Below are 18,107 nucleotides of genomic sequence, written 5' to 3'. Positions count from 1 at the left end.
TAAATGAATACTTTTTCACAGTTTATTGAAATAAACTTTTAAAATTTCTATGTTTTTAACAGCAGTGCAATGAAAATAAACTTGCTTTCCACCTCCTCACACTTTGACTCCCCCTCTCCTCTCTCCTTCCAAGCACACTGTCCCACATGCCTACAAAACTTTATTAGCACTTGCCTACAGGATAAATAGTCCCTCTATGACTTTTGATATGGTATAGGGTAGATTAAGAGCTTCAGTGGGAATTTCGAATGTTATTGTACTTTTTTATATGGTAGAAATAACTTTTTTAGAAATTTTAGTCTGAAATTAAAATGTATGACTGGTTTTCTTGCTGTCAGGGGTCATTTTTAGGTTAATCCAAAAGGGAAAAAGGGGTGGGGGATGGCATTTTTGCTTTTACCAGATAAGATTACTCTGAAGATTGCTGTTCATCATGATTTTAAGTTAAGTTGGATGTGGACTTTCAAAACCATCATGCCAAGAATGTGATTTCTTTTCTCCTTTGTAGTTTGTACACCTTCACTAAACATCAATTGCATGAGACACTTTTTTTTTCTTTTGCAAACCTTTTTTGATCTAAACTCCATAAAATTTTACCTTTAAGAAAAGATCCAACCAGAACAGGATTCCTAGCCAGCTAAAGAACTGAGTCCCAGGAAGCATAGTAAATAATAGAACAGTAGAGTGAAACGATTAAATGCCATTTTCAACAGTACTCAGATATTTGATTAAAACCAAAACAAGGACAGTCACCAAAGAAGTGAAGTCCAATAAAATATGATTTAATGAAAATAACTGTTTACTTTGAAATCCTATCTAGGAAGAGGAGAACAAATACACAAACTAATTTCATTCTGAATCCCATGTAAACACTGGCTTATTTGCTTCCACACTGTGAGAGGACATGCAAATGGTGGGGAAATCATTTATGAATAGGCCAAGCACAGCACAGAAAATAGAACCTACAGGATTCACTGCAGATATTGGATCCTTTTCAGCTGGATGATGCAGGGTGTTTCATAAAATAGAATAAATTCACACAAGCATCAGCTCACTGTCATAGCTTTGCTATGTTTGCTAAGTTACATCACAAATCAGAAAGGGCCAGCCTTGTGAATCAGGAATCTGATGAACAGCCAGGCATATATTACCAACCATATCCTCCATATAAATCTTTATTGCTGATTCTCCATTGAATAATGTTTGATGTTATTGGTCCCTTGCAATGTTCAACAAACACATATCAACCTATCTGTGTTGATCTTAATAATGATCCGAAGAGTGATAGATTTTTTAAAGATATTCCCAAGAGAGGAATCACAGATTGACCTTTCGGTCCCGAAGTTCCTTCTAAAGAGTTTTGGTAATTAATTAGTTACTTAACTTGGACCAACTAGTTTGTATTATATTTTAACTAAACAGAACCTCAACCCTTTCAGGTCCTACCTAGATGTGACCTTAAATTAAGTGTATTTGGGGTTTTTTTTTTTCTGTTTGACTTATTTCACTTGACATAATGTTCTCAAGGTCCAGCCTTGTGGCCACATGCTTTTCTTTCTTCGTAATGACTGAATAATAGTTTAATACATCAATGTTCTTACAGGTTGGTTACTGTAAACAGTGCTGCTAGGAATATAGGAGGGCTTTTTTTTCTTTTGAGATAGTGATTTTATTTTTCTTGGATAAAAACCAGGGACAGAATTGGGGGATCAGAATTTATTGGAGAAACTTCACATGTTTTCCATAGTAGCTTCCTCAATATGCGTTCCCACCAATCATTCTCACCAATAGGGTACAATAATTTTCCTTTTTCCATTGCTTCACCAACACTTGTTAACTCTTGTCTTTTTCGGTAGAAGCATTAAAATATGTGTGAAGTGATAGATCATCATGGTTCTGACTTGTAGTTCGCTAATCATCATATAATGTTGAGCATAAGTCTATCTATCTATTGGCCAGTTTGGGGCTGGGGTACAACTTTGGGAGCCATGCATTCTTGGGGATTAAACTCAGGCCCTTGGCACAAGCAAGCCCCACAACCCAACCCATTAAGCTACATCTACAGGCTGTGTATTTTATTTTATTTTTTTTTAAATATCTACTTAGATCTTCATACTCTTTAAAAACATGTGTTGCTGACCTTTTTCATTTAATCGAGTGGTCTTCTACATTCTTCATTAATCTAAGTTTCTGTGAATGTTCTGCCAGTTTGGATGGTCTTTTAGGATTTGGTACAGAGAGGCAAGAGAGAATTTGGGCAAGAGGCAAGTTCAAACAATTGTGTCAGGACTGGAAGTCTGGTGCCACCATAACAGACTTTATGACCTTAGGCAACCTGTCTGGCTTTTGTGAGTCCAGATGTCTTTTGTTATTAAATGGGGTATAAAATATAATGTTTTCTATATAACTATTACACCTTTTGCTTACTTTCTCGATCACATCAGGCAGTCCCAGGTGCAATTTCTGGTTCTTTGCTTAGAAGTTCCTCCAACTGGTGCTTGGGGGGATAAACTACTGTATAGTGCATGCAAGATATCTTTAGTCCTTTGAGATTTCTCCCTGGATCATGACTAAAACAGCTTTATAGAGAGGATTGCTCATTTAATTCCCAACGAAGTTCCTCTTGAAGATTTGATTTTATCATCCTCTGTAATGCCATAGCCCTGACTGAAAGGAAAGACAGTCTCTAGCATGGCCCCTTTATTTTACAGAGGCAGACACCAAATTTCAGAGATGTCAGAACTCCAGTGATTGGGTTGGGCATGTATGACCAGGCTCTGCCCAATGTCCAGTCCCCTGTCTTTACACTCCATCATACCTCCTCTACTTTACAAGCAGTCAATTTATCATTAAGAAAAAGGGTGAGTTAAAACATTTCAGGTGCCAATAAACTAAAGAAGTCTAAACTTCTAGCCAGATATTGCCTTTAAATCAATTCTCCTATTTTTCCCTTCTTTGCTCTAAAAGTTAATAAAGCAAATCACCTTAGAGACCATTTGTTCCTGAAGTACAAGGCCTTACAACCTACCTGGAATGAATCACAAACCTCTCCCAGAACCAATAAAAAATAAATAAATGAAAAGTCAGGTGTGTTGTGAGAATTCCCTGCTGGGTTGAACAGAGTGATTAGTGAGCAACTCGACCGCAATGGGAACCCTTGTCTCCAACTCGTGTTGTGTATTGTGGTTATTAAAAAATAAAAAATAAAAAATACATATATTGCTGCTCAGCGCCTTGTGAACTGAAAGAGAAAATTAAAAAAAAAAAGATATGTTGAGTGTGGAGCAATAGGCTCTGAATCATGGGGTAACTAATGTAAAAAAAAATAGGGACTGTTTAAAAAAATTAAAATTAACCCCGTTTCAGGAGACAATGACATTCTCTGTTCTCATTTGTGATTCATGCAATGAGATGGCAAGGAACGTCTCATGTGTGGCCTTTGCTTTTACATCTCATTTAGAATTATCTGCAAAATATGGTCCATGTGGGAGCTGAAGATCACTTTCCAACTAATAAGGGAGAGAGGGAAGGGTGTAGGGGGAGAATTAGAGAGTGTTTTAGAGAGAGAGTGGGAGAGAGAGTTTGAGAGTGAGGGAGAATAAGAGAGAGAGTGAGACAGGGTGAGAGAGAGAGAGGGAGGGCAAGAGAGAGAGGAGAAAAGGGGAAGGGGAAGAGATCAGGGAGAACAGGAAGGAATCAAGTAAGGGAGTGTAAACGTTGCAGAGAGGTTGAGAAAGAGCACTCTTGCAGCTTGTATGTGGTGTTTTCAATGAGCTTGGGTATGGTGCTGTTCAAAAAATTTGAGGGCATTGGGTCAGAGAAATTTTTACAGGGGTTAACATATATGTCTTTTATGTAGCTGGCCCAGTTAGATCCCTGGAACCACATGGTTCCCCCAGCTTTGCAGGTTGCATCCTTGGAGGCCCCAGAACACTGCCAGATGTGGCCCACATAAACTCTATTGCCAGTTACAGGACACAGGGAATAAGTTTATTCTTACTGCAACCCATGCTGTGACCTTCTTTAGTGCTTAGCCTTTTGCCCAAGGCCTTACAGTATGGAATAGTTGCAGGATCAGAACTAACACCAGTGAAACAGTTGAACTTGTCCTTAGGGCAAAGGAGTCAAATCCTCAGGAAGGGACAAGAAGGGGATTGAATGAGGTCCACAAGGGTGAGATTGGTATCACTGATGCTTTAGGACATCAAACTGTGTCATAAACCCTTCTCCTTCTGAGGCTGCCTTTATAAAAGGAGCCGTAGGGGACTCCAAGAAGCAATCCTCATAGTAATGCAGGAGTCCACACTTGTCCTGAGCACTTTCTCAGTATCAGAATCTTCTAGAAGGCCCCATTCAACTATAACCTCATTAATGACTAGAGTGCAGATAGATGTACATTCTGTCATTGAAACATGGGCATGATTGGGGAACAAATATTTGACCTGAGCCATAAAATCAGATCTAACTTTATGTCGTTGTTGTTTTTTAGAGAAAGTTAAAGCTACTCTTTTTTTATTTGGGGACCATACCTGACTATGCTCTAGGATCACTGCTGGTGGTTCTCAGGGGACCCTATGCAGAGCTGGGAATCAAATTGGGTTGATTCATGCAAGACAAATAATTAATCTTTCTACTATCTCTCCTATCCTAAAATTACTTTTTATTTATTTTATTTTGCTTTGGTTTTGGGGCTATACCCAATCATACTCTTCACTCAAAAATGAATCCTGGTGGGTTTGGGAGACCATATGGAATATTGGAGATTGAATCTGTGTTGGCAGTGTGCAAGCAAATCGATACTTGCTGAACTATCTCTCTGACCCTCTACATTTTATTTTTAAATTTAACTGATTAATTTTTAACTTTAGGCATCATGATATACAATACTGCTAATGATAGAATTTTATGTTGATTTGATTTGCATTTCCTTAATGTTAAGTGATGCAGAGCAGTTTTTCATATGCCTTTGTCTATATATATATATATATATATATATATATATATATATATATATATATATATATATATATATATATTTTATTTAAGGAAGCTATAGTTTGGGTTCTCTTTGGGTTTTCTACCAATGCTTTATATATCTTGGATATTGACATTTTTATCATAGTAAAATATTGTCTCACAGTCTTTGGGATATGGGGTCCTCATAAAATTGCTTTTTAAAACTAGATTTTTGGGGGCCAGAGAGATATTACAGCAGGTAAGGCACTTACTTCCTTTGCATGAAGCTGACCCAGATTTAATTCTAGACATCCTATACAGTCCCTTAAGCCTACTAGGAGTGATTCCTGAGCATAGAGCCAGTAGTAATTCTTAAACATTACTATGTGCGACCCCTCAAAAACAAAACAAAGCAAAACAAAAACACAGATTTCTTTTTATTTTTAATTGTTTTCTATATATGTATACTTGCTTTGGAAAGCACGAAATAACCTCAGACTAGAAAATGATCATCTTTAATCTACCAAGACAACAGTAACCATGGATAATAATTTGTCTTATTTCTAAGCATTCCTATTATGAAAGAATTGGAGTCAGGTTCTATATGTAATATGTATTTCTTTAACTTTTGCTCAATAACACATAGTTAGAAATACCTAGCATTTCTACAAAAACATCTTTTTTTATTGTGCATGTGACATTTTATAGTTTCAGTGCAACCTTTCTGCAACCATTCACATTCAGTCAACTTTGTAAGTTCATCCCTGATTTCTCACTGCAAAGAATATAGCTCTTTTTTCTATTTTTTTTCTATTATGGCCAATTACTTAGATATTTTATATTGATTTCATTCCATAGACAGTACTATCTTCAATTTTAGGCATAATGAAAAGATATTTCCACTGAAAATGCAAAAGGCTCAAACTTTAGCACTGAGAAATTCAGTGCATTAAAAGAGGAGAAGATGGTTCTGTTACACAGTATAAAAATAAAACTCTTCTATTAAAAAAGCAAGCATTTTACTTTCAAAAATCTGAGAATAAAATATATTGTCTCATGCATTTTAAACATATAGATTTAATCTTTGGGGATCTCTTAAACAGCTTTCAGGAAATCTGAAGCCATTCTTGGTGACAATTGGCCAACTAGGCTAGTGGTTCACTTCAAGTGTTCAGTGCAAGGATACAGTGCTCTTTATGCCCTGCAGTACCATGAACTTGGCAGTGCTTAGGACCATTGGAGTCACCAATGCCTTGCCCAACAGTTCTCAGGACTCTCTAGGATTAAGCCAGCTGGGGTTCAGGAATCTATGCAGTGTTGGGGTTAAAACAGGGTCTGAATGTGCAAAGCATGGATGTCTGACACCTGTGCATCTCCTGGACTTCAATCCTCTCAAAAAAGATGTAGGTTCTGGTACCACCTTCACATCTGAGGAAGCTCTTGGACCTGAACTCCCTAATTTCCTCTACACAGTGAAATGTCTGTATTCTAAGACACCTGATAAATGCTCTGGCCCCAAGGCTACACAGCCTTGTAACTACAGGCAGGCCTGGTAGAAGGAAGAACATGCTAAATCACCCAGGATCACCGGGAAAAGTACAGAGGTCCAGAAACTACTGAGAAGTGGACAGAGGCAACTGATCTACAAGTCAGGTTGAAAAAGGAAGCACACGGGAGCATGTATCTTGTTGCAAAAATAATTGGCTCTGACCATAAGTTTCATTCTTATGATAGATTTCTCTTTAAATAATAATGTTAAAGGAAAGAACAATGGGTACTCACCTGAAAAAATAGACATTAAAGAGTGAAGAGTGAATGAAAATAACATGTCAGTACTTCTGAAAAAGTGGGTCACAGAAAAATCCATCCTGAAACTATGATGTGTGAACAGATATTTTTTGAAAGATGGTACAGAATTTCTGAAGCTGAGAACAATGTCATATTTGACCAGCATAGATGCTTTGAGTGAAGGATAAGAGTGGGTCAGATCAGCAAAGATACACAGAGTATCAGCGGGGAGAGATTTGTGTGTGTTGAGGGGGATAGGGTCACACATAGTGACCTTTAAAATCTGTTCCTGGCTTTGTGCTCAGGAGACCAGGTACTGCTTAGGGAATTAAGCCATGCTTGGTATTGAGCAGGGTTCATGAATGATCAAAACAAGAGCCTTAATCCCTGTACTATATCTTTGCTTATTAATCAGATTTGAAAATAGACACATGACTTGGGTTGAAAGGCCCACTACTTCTAAACCCCTCTGGAAGCAGTACCTGCTCTGTCCCACCTAATTCTCCTGCATCTCAGATGTACATGCTGTTCTTTGTCCTGTTTTCTCAAGAAATATGAATGAAGATTATTGAAACCAATGGAACCAAATGCTAGCCCAGAGCATTGAGGTTCTAATTACCAAGCTTCAACCATTACTATATCTGTGTCTATATGTTGGGAACTAGGCAAGAATATTGACGCTCACAAAGCAATGTGAACAGGTCAGAAATGCTAGTAGAATTAATCAAAACATTACAGGTAGGGTGATAAAAGTTGATAGATGTCTCTCTTGCTTATCTTGGTGCAATAAAATACCTAATGTCAAAGGCCTTGATGCTTTCCTGGAAAATTGGCTGTATTTTCAGTGAGTGACTTTGTAAGGTGTTAAGATAAAAGGATGGAGAAAATGTTGACTCAAGATGAAACTAGAAAAAAAAAATAGCAGGGTGACATTTTACTGTTTGATGGTGAAGACAAGATTGCAAATTGTTCATTGTGCCATCCCATTTGTTCCCTTCCTTAAGATCTAGAGACAGAAAGTAAGTTCTTTCTGCCTAGAGTCCTGACTTAACTTTATTTATCTATAGAGCAACTATTACTTTTCTTTCCCCAAAAAACAAATCTGTATGCTGAAAACACATTTATTTATTTATTTATTTATTTATTTATTTATTTATTTATTTATTTATTTTAATTTTGGAGCCACATCCAATGGTGCTCAGGAATTCCTCTTACCTCTGAGATCAGGAGCCATTCCTGGCAGGCTGTGATCATAAGGGATTTCAGGGATCAAACCCAGGTGGACCACATGCAAGGCAAGTGCCCTACCCACTGTACTATTGCTCTGGCCCAAAAAAACATATTGTTAAGAAAGATTATATGACTGAAACCCAACCACAATCATGTTGGCAACCAAGGTGTTTAAATAAAAAATATTAATTAAAAAAAAAGAAAGACAATAATTCTGAAGCAAAGAACAATGAATGAAACGACTTTCCAAATAAATGGAAGGGAATGTGCTTGAGAAAGGGTGTGTGCAATAGATCTACACAGATTTGGCAAGTTGCTAGCTATATGCTTTTCAAAAAAGTTGCTGTCTTTTCAATTCCGCAAGACACCATATTTAGTAAGTTCGCAAGACCCATCTTATCCCAAAGACCTCCAAACTTCTACAGTTAGTGCATGCTTGCCAACCCTAAGGAACTCTTGGAACTCTCCTTTCAAATTCAGCCAGACAGAAGAAGCACTAAAAGATTCCCCCTGTGTTTATTTTCTATTCTCCCTGATCATTCAGAATCTTAGATGGAAAATTGAAGTTCCACACTGACACCCTCTCTGGCCTCTTGGCTGTTAGCTGTTTAACTTCATGTGTATTTAATTTGTGTTTCTTTCATATTTCTGCTACACACATTCCCAGATGCCTGTAGAAAATGGGCCCATTTTGAATACATCACATAAATAAGCTGTGGCGAGGGAAGGCCTCTTCGTTTTGAAAATGCCACATAGCAGCCAAGTTGAAAGGAAGGCTCATTGAGTGATATTAGCTCACATTTCTATGGGCCCACTGTAAGTGCTTTTTTCCCCCAAGCACTTACCATAACAAAATTGCCTCACTCATCATGGCCTTAGAGTGGTACATGCAGCTGTTTTTCAGGATGGACTAACACTTCAGATGGGACGAGAAATGAAGAAGAATTTTGTATCAGAAAGCGGTAGTGGGATTTAAGCAGGCAAAATAAAATTACTTAGTAGGAACTGGGTCAGAACTCTTCAGACTCACAATTATCTTGACAACAACCTATTCTGACCCAGGTTCCTGGATATTTTTTGAAGAAACACATTCTGACTTTGGGTGGAAGGAGTCCATTGTAAGCATCTGTATCCTAAACATCTATCTCTCATTCTTCGCATTTATCGAGTTGTGGTAAGTGGTATTACTCAAAATGTTTTGACCCAGAAAACACAGATCATTTTTCCAAACTTGTGTCAGATCATACATTTACCAACACGGTTTGAAATCCAAGCTCATCTTTGCATTATGTGCCTCCTCTTAGCAATAAACCAAACATAGTGCACAAAAACCAACACTGTCACACTCTATCACAAAATAATATTTTCTGAACAGTCTACTTTCCCCCATTTTTTTTCAATGATCTGTCCACAAACATACATAGGCCACAAGAAGACTTTAGCTTTTTCTTTCTTAATGACTGGTTTAATTATAGCACATATTTCTTTTCTTTTATTTCTTTTTGCCACACCTGAAAGTGCACAGGGATTACTCTTGGCTCTACACTCAGAAATCATTTCTCAAAGTCTTGGAGTGCCTTATGGGATTCCAGGGATCTAACCTGGGTTGGTTGCAAACAAGACAAATGTCCTACTTGCTGTGCTCTTGCTCTAGCCTCTGGACTTATTTTTTATTTGCTTTTGGTTATGGTTTGGTGGTTCAGATGAGAAGATCTTTAAAACAAAAAATTTCTTTTCTGAGACTAAATGATTACATCCCCACAGTCCAGAAAATTTAGAATACTGAAATAATAATTTAAAATAGAATGGTTATCTAGCATTGCTGGGATAAAAAAAATCCCAATAGTTTCTATAATTTTGAAACTTTTGAATATGTTGAGGATCCATCAAATCACATAGAACTAAATACTATCATCTCTTGGCTTTGTTCATGGTAAAGATGCATTTTTATTTATTTGGTTAATTTGGTTATAATATGCATGAAGTACCTGTTACAGATAAGGTTGCCAGTAACTAGACGGTACTAGATACTGGGTTCATGAAAATACAGTGATGATGTCTTCATGTGTTGAGGACTATGCAGGTTATGTGTAGTCAGTGCAGGGGAACATAAAAACAAACAAACAAATAAACTATGAAAATGAGTCTGCATAAAACAAGGAGACACAGATGCCTTTTTAGAGCTATGTTTCTGATGCCTACTAGGTTTAAGATAAAGTCAGTAGAGAAAGAGTTGAGGGAGATGGGAAATGTAGAAGAGGGAAAAATCAGATGATAAAGTAGCAATTTAAAAAGGGACTTGTAGACAAGGGGGTTAGTGAACACCATGACAAAGGTGAAACAGTGTCTAATATAGCGCTTTTTTTTTTAAGTATTTTATTGAAACCATTGTGATTTACAAAGTTCTTCATAGTTAGGTTTCAAACATACAATGAATCAGGGCCAATCCTACCACTAGTGTCGACCATTTTCACCCATGCTCCAATAGTCCATACCATGCCCCCACCAGCCTGTCAGCATAACAGGGCCATTTTGTTTTGATTGTGAACATTTGGGTCTTCTGAATCATTGTTGTTGACTTTGGCTTGGATATTTAATTCTGTCCTTTTTTAAAAAAATATATTTTTAGTTTTTCTTTTTTTCTTTTTTTTAGTTCTGTCATTTTTTTTTGTTTTGTTTTGTTTTGTTTTTGTTTTATGGATCAAACCCGGCAGTTCTCAGGGGTTATTCCTGGCTCTAAGCTCAGAAATCACTCCTGGCAGGCTCGGGGGACCATATGGGATGCCAGGATTCGAACCAACATCCTTCCGTATGCAAGGCAAATGCCTTACTGCTGTGCTATCTCTCCGGCCCCTAGTTCTGTCCCTTTTTTTTTATATTAACATAATTTTTATTTTGATCATAGTGGCTTACATATTGTTGACAATAATATTTTAGGTACATATTTACATAAAATCAGGGGGGATTCCCACCACCGGTTTGTCTTCCCTACTCCTCCGTTTTTGTCCTACCTCCCATATCCTCTTCCCTCACCCCCAGGGCTGCTAGAATATGTGGTCCCCTCTGTATCTATCCTATTACTTCGTAGTCTTACACCTGTTTAGTCCTGATGCCTCCCTTATTTCCCCCTCTAATTGGAGGCAGGAGTAGGTAGTTCAAGTTATGTGGTTTTGTTTGAAGAGAAAAGTAATAAACTGGGGTAAAAGTCTAATACGCCGAAAATAAGCAGAATTCTTCTAGAGGCTCTCGTCATCAGTTTGAGAAACGAAGGAGAAAAAGAAGGTGAAACACTCCATCACTACGAAAAGAAGTGTCAAATATCTATTAAGGATTCCAACAATAACGCTAAGCACCACAAAAACAAAACAAAACAAACAAACAAACAAACAAAAATACGCCGTGGTCTTGAGATAAGCACCATGGCAGAGCACATAAAGAGAGAAAAGAAGGGGCCGGAGAGATAGCATGGAGGCAAGGCGTCTGCCTTTCATGCAGGAGGTCATCGGCTCGAATCTCGGCGCTCCATATGGTCCCTCGTGCCTGCCAGGAGTAATCTCTGAGCCTGGAGCCAGGCATAACCCCTGAGCACTACCGGGTGCTACCCAAAAATCTGAGAAAAAAAAAAAGAAAGAAAAAAAAAGAGGAGAAAAAAAGATAAGTATAAGTGGGGGCAACAACTTCAATAACCACACCAAAACAAAGAAATCAACCAAAAATAGATAGGTAAATAAAAATAATAATAGTAGTACATGAAGATAGAAAGTAATATATGAAAAATAAACAATGTTTTGTGTTTTTTTTTCCCTCCTGCCCAGGCACAGTAAATATTGGGGTCATTCGAAAAGAGATTCACATGGCCTAAAAGATATTGGGCCACACCCGGCGATGCTCAGGGGTTACTCCTGGCTGTCTGCTCAGAAATAGCTCCTGGCAGGCACGGGGGACCATATGGGACACCAAGATTCGAACCAACCACCTTTGGTCCTGGATCGGCTGCTTGCAAGGCAAACGCCGCTGTGCTATCTCTCCGGGCCCAATATAGCGCTTTTCAACCACTGTGCCACTGCTAGTGTGCTGTGAGATATTGTCTGATGTGCCATGGGAAATATTCCAATTTTATTCATAACATAACATGTGGCTTCAGCTCACAAATAGACCTATCATTAACTTATTTCATTATAGAGTTATTATAAAATAACTTTTGTGTTTATTTGATTCCCATTCAAGAGAATTACTTTATATATAGTCAATATAGGCACAGAATTAAATTTTTTTGGTTTGTTTTTGGGTCACACCTGGCAGTGCTCAGGGGTTACTCCTGGCTCTATGCTTAGAAATCGTTCCTGGCAGTCTCAGGGGACCATATGGGAAGCCTGAATTCGAACCACCATCCTTCTGCATGAAAGGCAAACGCCTTATCTCCATGCTATCTCTCCGGCCCAGAATTAAATTTTTTTTAACGTTTCCTAATGGTGGTATGCCTCATGATTTATTTTCATGAAAAAGTGTGCCTTTGCACAAAAAGGTTGAAAAACACTGGTCTAAGAGGTCAAGTTAGAAAGGAATAAAAGGCCAGGCCAGACACTCCCTTTATTGGTGGGAAAGCCCAATGAATAGTTGTATAGTTATGCCATGGCTTGAAGAGAGTTGGGATCTCCAAGATAAATGACTTGAAAGAAAGGATTGCTGCCTAAAAGTTTTCCTTCCAACTCAGCTAACTATGTTCTTCTATATTCTACATTAGATATCTTCTAGTTTTGTTGTCTTCTCTTGATGAATAATGTCAAAATAATAATCAATATAAGTTATATTATATTGATGGCACTGATTTATCTAAATCAGGGGTCTCAAACTCGCAGCCTGCGGGCTGTTTGCGGCCCTCCCCTAGAGGAATCTTTTTTTGCTTTGTTTTGTTTTAGTTGTTTGCGTCACACTCCACAACGTTCAAGGCTTACTACTGACTTGACAATCAAGGATCACCCCGACTTTGCCTCCTGTGGCCCCCAGGTAAATTGAGTTTGAGACCCTGATCTAAATTTAATTTATAGAATCCTACATGGTATGGAATGGGCAGTCTTTTTCTTGACCTTTGCCCTTTTATCAATTATTCTATTGCTGTTCACACTTCAGTTTTTCTTTATTGCATGCTTTTTTTTTGTTCCCTTACTCTTCACCCTTCAAATTTTCTGTTTTTCCTTGTCTCTCACATTCCCATGTAATATTCTTGGCTATCTGACCACTAGGTTATCATTGAGCACTATTATCTCATTAGGAACCTGATTAGGAAATGAGGGTTGTTTAATCAATTTCAAACCCCTTTTTTGAAACTTTACCACAGATACTGGCATCCTTCTCTCTAAACTCCCTCCACTCTTTGCTCCCACTGTATCTTGACAGACTCTGTTGCTCTTTTATAAATGGTGCCAAACTGCCCTGTGTTAGTTGTTGTTCTCTACTGCTGGATTTGAAACTTTTTTTTCTTCTTGGTGATTTGGGCCACACCCGGCAATGCTCCTGGCAGTGCTCAGGGTTTACTCCTGGCTTTGTGCTCAGACCTGACTTAGGGGACCATATGAGATGCAAGAGATCAAACCTGCATCTGTCCTGGGTCAGCCACATGCAAGGCAAATGCCTTACCGCTCGCTGTGTGGCCCCTGGATTTGGAACTCTAGATGCTAAGGTACTACTTGATGTATAGCAGATGCATATAACAAATAATCAACAATAAATAATTGCTGAAAGAAAGGAGAAGAGAGCTCTGATGATTGTGTATATGTATAGCAAAGCATGCTGTTTCAACATGAAAGGAAAGACCTACTTTTCATCCCCTTGATTTGATATAAGAAGTAGACAGATATGATATACCTTCATTCATTTATGCCTTAATACCAGACCACACAAAGACTTCAGAGATTCATTAAGTAGACATTGGAAGTCTAACTCCTGACAAAGCTTTTACATTGACTCCATTATCAATTAAACTAGGCATATACCAAATATAGTAACAGCCTTGCTTTTTGCTTATCATGTTAAGGTCTTTATCAAAGCAATGGGAAGTTTAGAGAAATGAACCTATATTCCTATTGTGCATAGCCTGGAACCAAGTTATGTCGAAGATCGATGATCAACCTCCATTCTTTGGCCAATCAGACCTCAGTAACTATTGATCTAAGTCTGGGGGACAATTGCATCTTGTCAGGGGAAACAATCATGAAGGCACCTGAAGACTCAATTTCCAAATCAATTACTGTGATCTATACACACCACACCAATGCTACATTCTCAGGTAGTGTCAAAGTCCATGACCATGGTCTTTATCTTTTACCAATTTTCTTAATATAAAAGCTAACTCTAGATTGTCTCCCGCATCTTTAAAAGATTGTGTAGTTGCATAACAGTGTTTCTTTTCTGACAAGCTTCAATGCATCACCGACCATCGTATTCCCACAAATGAAGGGAAAGGGATAAAACAAGGTTTTGGGGCACAGATCTTAACCAATTTCTGCTGTAACCCTATGCTTCAATGCTCCTGGTATGGTGTGTGTCTAAGATCTTCCAAGTCAAGGAGGCTGATATGATTAACCTATTTATTATTTTGACATTGTAGCAAAAACAAGAGGGAAGAGCCATTTCTCTGTTTCTGTCTGGCTTGGCTAACCACGTTATTGGGCTTTGAAGAGAAAAATTGATCGAAAGCAGAGGCACAAGGGGATAAAAAACCTCCATAACTATCACATAACTCTCTTTCAGTTTCTCTTACTATCTTCTTTCTCTTTAATAGAGTAGTGTTATGCTAAAGGGCCAAGGTCATTTGATGATAATGGAATGTTCATGTCGTACAGGCTGATTCATGTAGCAGGTGTCGAATCATCATCTGGTATTTTAAATATTTACATCTGTGAATAAATGTTGTTATCATCAACCTCCACGTGCCTCTTCAGACTTTTATCATGGAAGGAAATCATATAGGAAGGTCCCATAATTCTAGGTCTCTCGATCCTTCCCCAAGTCTTGTGAAATTCTGGTGTCTGTTCTTCCTCTCCCTCAAAAAGTGAGTCTACTCTTCGAGCCTCACTTTAGGAATCTGTAAAATGGCAATTATCATATCTCTCTTATGGGAAGTTAGAAAAGATGGATGTGATAAAACACAAGAAAACCAAATGCAGAGCTAGGTGAGAGAGTGCTTTCAAAAATCTTCAATCTGGGGCCGGAGCAGTGGCGCAAGCCATAGGGCATTCGCTTTGCAGGAGTTGATCTAGGTCGAACCATGGTTCGAACCCCCTGTGTCCCAAATGGCTCCCTAAACCAGGAGTGATTTCTAAGCGCATAGTCAAAAGTAACCCTTGAGCTTCACTGAGTGTGGCCCAAAAAACAAAAACAAACAAATATCTTCAATCTATTGCTTCTTCGCATGTTTTTTCAATGGCATACAGCAGAGCAGAAAGATAGAAAATTTTAATTGACGAGGTTTGGTAGATTGGACAAGATTTTAAATATTCTTCTCATTCTCTTCAGGTTTCATCTGTTTACACACAGAGATAATTAATATTTTGAAAGTTCTAAAATGAAAATGCTATTAAATCCTAATTTTCTATCATGATAGTCAATTTCTTTACAAGATTTTTTTTTTTGTTGGTCCATTATAAAATAGCATTCAAATTGACTTCTGCACTAGTGATTTTCAATGGTGGTGATATTGAGAATACTCTGGGGACTTCTGAAATTCTCCATGATGGGACCCAGAAAAATATTTAAATATTATAATATTTAAGCAAGATGTCTATAGTAAGCCAAACTAACTCCCATCTCTATTCCTCTCATACATTTTACTAATCAAAACCCCATTTATTTTCATTTCTGATAAAATAAATCTAATAACTGAAGAGTAAACACCATATGGACAACTTTGTGCTGAAATATTACAGAAGATAAATTTGCTATTTGACAGAGAAATAAAAGGCCATTCAAATGCCTCTCAATCAATTATCAATTGTCTCTAGTAATTATGGGTCCACCATTCTCCTCTTTTTCAAAAAAGCCTTGTACCTTAATTGCCCTTTAGTATTAAAACATATAATAATATTTGACATTAAAAGAATCTGAAGTCATGACTCTCATTCCCTGTTTTTTAGGCAAACTTCTAAAAAGAAACAGCATAGAATCATGTCCTTAACTTGTCTCAATTACTTCTCAAGTTATATTAGCCTGGTTTTGTGAGAAATGGCTGTTTTGATGCTACCAATGGTCATGTAATTGCCAGCTCATGTCTTCATCTTCATTTTAGATTCTGTTGACTTGACGTTGAAACTATCTTATACTTCATTCTTAAAGTTATATCTTGTCTAACCCTTGTACCAATACTACACCTTTTCTCATAAATTTTGTTTATTACCTATAAAGTGTGTAACTCATAAAGTAGTAGTTCACCCAGAACATAGGTCCAAGTCTTTTCTATTATCTCATTAATTTTCCCTAGACTTTTTTTTGATAAGAAATGCTATCTTCCATTAAACTGCCAAAATGAGCAAATACAATGGAAATAGCAGTTCCCACTATATGCTCCTAGGCTTTTAGAAAACAGGAAGTTGCTTATTGGATCACATACATAAAAAAGGTGATATTGTAGACATCAAGGGATGGAAACTACTTATAAAGAAAGGCCCACAAATATTCTCATGGCATGTCACCCATGTCACCCATGTCACCCAGCAAGTTGTTGGCATTAGTCATAAATAAGCTAAGGATAAGATTCCTGCCAAAAGAATGAATGTCCTTTTTGATTATAGAAAGTGTTTTAAGAGTTGAGAGAATTTCCTGAAATACGGGAAGGAAAGTGGTCAGAGAAAAAGGAATTCAAAGAGAAGGGAGTTTAGGTTCATGTAAGTACCACTGTTAGTGAGAACCCATGGATAGGAATGGAGAAGTAGAAATCCATTCTTTAGAAATCTGTCATGATAGCTGTTTAAAGTAAGTTAAAAATTTAAGACTTCTGGCATTTAAGATATTTTCTTAAAAATGTTTTCTCATTCCCATCCATAGCTCATTTCCTTTGTTAGTTGCTGATTTTCTTATGTCTCCTGACCTCACTTATAAATTGCAAGTTCTATTTCCCCTGAGCTAACTAGAGGACAGATCCTCCCTGCTGTCATAGCTGGTAAAAATGACCTGTTCAAAGAAGAATGAATACTGCCCTTCCTGCAAAACTCATCCTTCAAATGCTATCTTCTTCTGGAAAATGTTGCCCAGACTGCTCACCAAAGTCCTTTTTTTCCCCCCATGTTTTCACATCCAATTATCACTGAGGTTTGGGTTTCTAATACTTCCTCTGTACAGCCTCTCTATTTTTGTTCCCACTTGACATCAGATGATGTTTGAACAATGATCATAACCCTCCAACTAACTTCTGTATGCTCAGCTCTTTTCCCTCTTCAACCGAGTTTCTACCATGCTCAGGATGAAAAATGGAAAAAAAAACCCTTAGATTTCTTCAGTCTGATCTCATTCCTTCTCTTTAGTAAAGCATTTGAACTGCTGCTACTTCTTCCAAAGGGTCCTATGATACCTCTCTCCAATTGATCTTCAAAGCACAGCTCAAATCTTTCTGAATCTGCAGACTGAGCAGGGCACCCTCCTTTGAGCTCAGCTTCTGTGTTCTAATTGCAACAAATACAACTGTAGAGATGTAGCAGCAGGGGCTACTTCTGGATCATCTATCAGTCCTTTAAAGATGGTACATCCCTTGATACGATAGACATACAGGTTGATAATGTACAACCTGTCACTCTTGCTGAGTGATGCTGAAGAGAGTGCTAAGAAAAGTGCTGAGCCAGATGTGTGGCTAGTCACCACAGCAACTTCTCAGCCAAATGGTGAAATAAATAGCATTTATCAGCAGATGAGTGTATAAACAAAATATGATATATTTTGCAACAGCATATCACTTTGTAATAAGAAGGAAACCATTCCAATGGATTCTATAACAGAGATAAACCTTGAATACTTTTGGTTGTTAAATAAGTTAGACACACACAAACACAAAAAATAAGTTAGACACAGAGGACTAATCTGGATGACTGAATTTATGTAAACTTTTCAGAATAGGCAAATTAAGTGGCAGAGTGTGGAATCAAGTT

The 18,107-nt window shown here is 37.7% G+C and overlaps 1 protein-coding gene across 1 annotated transcript in view; it reads right to left on the bottom strand.

Moving 5' to 3' along the window:
* GPC6 (glypican 6) overlaps positions 1 to 18,107 on the bottom strand; it is a 1,177,499-nt gene that overhangs the window by 123,398 nt on the left and 1,035,994 nt on the right. The window lies entirely within an intron of this gene.

This window comes from Suncus etruscus, chromosome 8 (genome assembly GCF_024139225.1).
Source record: "Suncus etruscus isolate mSunEtr1 chromosome 8, mSunEtr1.pri.cur, whole genome shotgun sequence".
In the NCBI taxonomy this organism is placed as follows: domain Eukaryota; kingdom Metazoa; phylum Chordata; class Mammalia; order Eulipotyphla; family Soricidae; genus Suncus; species Suncus etruscus.
Note: the sequence above shows the minus strand (reverse complement) of the source record. Positions and strands in the feature narration are given on the sequence as shown.